Source organism: Hyla sarda, unplaced genomic scaffold (assembly GCF_029499605.1).
Source record: "Hyla sarda isolate aHylSar1 unplaced genomic scaffold, aHylSar1.hap1 scaffold_432, whole genome shotgun sequence".
Lineage (NCBI taxonomy): Eukaryota > Metazoa > Chordata > Amphibia > Anura > Hylidae > Hyla > Hyla sarda.
In genome coordinates this window covers 2,030-3,821 of record NW_026610447.1, presented here as the reverse complement: position 1 = coordinate 3,821, position 1,792 = coordinate 2,030, and the positions used below count along the sequence as shown (strand labels likewise).

The window sequence follows — 1,792 nt, the reverse complement described above, 5'->3', positions numbered from 1 at the left end:
GGGTTATGGATTGCATTTAAAAAGGCCCCGTGGGAGTGCAATGGGCCCCTGTCTTGCTGCTTAGCAATAATGGTATGGGTTTAGGTTCTGCTGTGTGTACTGGTGGTTGACTGCCCCCCAGCCCAGAGTGTGCATGGAAAATTGTCTGGCAGCCTCCCTGACAGCAAGCAGTGATAGTGCCCATGAAGGGGACCTTGTTGGGCCCGCCCCTTTCACGGTTATCGCTTCTCGGCCTTTTGGCTAAGATCAAGTGTAGTATCTGTTCTTATCAGTTTAATATCTGATACGTCCCCTATCTGGGGACCATATATTAAATGGATTTTTGAGAACGGGGGCCGATTTCGAAGCTTGCTTCCGTCGCCCTATGCATTGACCCGATATGGCAGTATCTTCGGGTACAGTGCACCACCCCCTTACAGGGTTAAAAAGAAAGATTCCTACTTTCATTGCTACCTGCTTGCTGGCTAGCCAGCTAGCCAGCCCTGTGGGCCTTGCTGCTGCTGCAGCCAAAAAACAAAAGGTGGTGCTGCTGCTGCTTCTGCTGCTTCTGCTTCTGCTTGTGTCTGGCCCCTGTTGGAGCGTCCAGGCACAGGACTTCTGCTGCTGCTGACTAAATGGCCTCCTTAATTGGATCATTTGAGTAGCCAGCACACCTGTGCAGGTAGGGCATGACATGATAGGCAGCTGCCTTGATAGCGGGTGGGTGCTGAATGTTCCTAATTGACAAAATAAGATTAATGCTTATGAAGAAATATAAAATCTCATCCCTTCCCCAATATCGCGCCACACCCCTACCCCTTAATTCCCTGGTTGAACGTGATGGACATATGTCTTTTTTCGACCGTACTAACTATGTAACTATGTAACATAACATGGGGGGGGGGGTCTCCTGGCTGTTCACACAGGTGTGTCATTGCTGTACATTGACCATGCATTGCTTCTGTGGTATTGCAAAGGCAAAGACAAATGCTTCCAGCCATCCATTGCACTAATGGATTGGTCATCAGCTGGCTGTCTATGTCCCGCATCAATATAGACCAAAGTACAGAGGGTTAGGCTATGCTATTGTGCACCTACCTGATGCATCAGAAGGTGCGAGGCCCTTGCTAAATTCTGTGCACAGACTTTGAGATCTATGCTTTAGACTGTATCTAAACCTGCTCCAACATGGACTGACATTCTGGCCTACTTTCAGCCGATGCGACTTGTCTGTCGCTGAACAGTCGCTTTTTATGTATTCAGCACCTATGTATAATGTTGTAAAAATGCTCTAGAAGCTAAAGTCGCAGAAATGTCACACATATTTGGCCTGCAACTTTCTGTGCGACAAATTCAGACAGGAAAAATCAGTATAAATCCTTAGAAAATTATCCCCCAGTGTCTCCATCTGCTGGCGGTATTGAATAAGCATTGCTGCACTGATGGGGTATGCATTAGACGAAAAAAAAGAAGAAAAAGAAGAATAATACGCCCAGAAAAGAGGCGAAAAGGAGAAAAACTTAAAAAAACGTGAAAAAAAAGTAAGAGGAAGAGAAGGGAAAAAAAGGTGGAAATGGGTTTAAAAGTGATTTCGGCGGAGAAATATATATATATATATATATATATATATATATATATATATATATATATGCGCACACACACATATAGATATAAACGTATTCTCCGTTGAGATATTGCAGCCGCTGCTGTGTCCAGGCCCAGGAGCCTTAGCACTGTGCTGTGATGTCACTCAATACCACTGACATCACTAGGTGTAAACAACATCTCTCCTTTGCTGTGTATGTGACTATGG

The 1,792-nt window shown here is 45.1% G+C and overlaps 1 non-coding gene across 1 annotated transcript; it reads left to right on the top strand.

Annotated features, from left to right (window-relative positions):
• Window positions 1–220: 220 nt before the first annotated feature.
• LOC130334428 (U2 spliceosomal RNA) lies at window positions 221–411 on the top strand. The gene has a single exon (XR_008876237.1). It is a non-coding gene; the product is annotated as a U2 spliceosomal RNA (small nuclear RNA).
• Window positions 412–1,792: the final 1,381 nt, after the last annotated feature.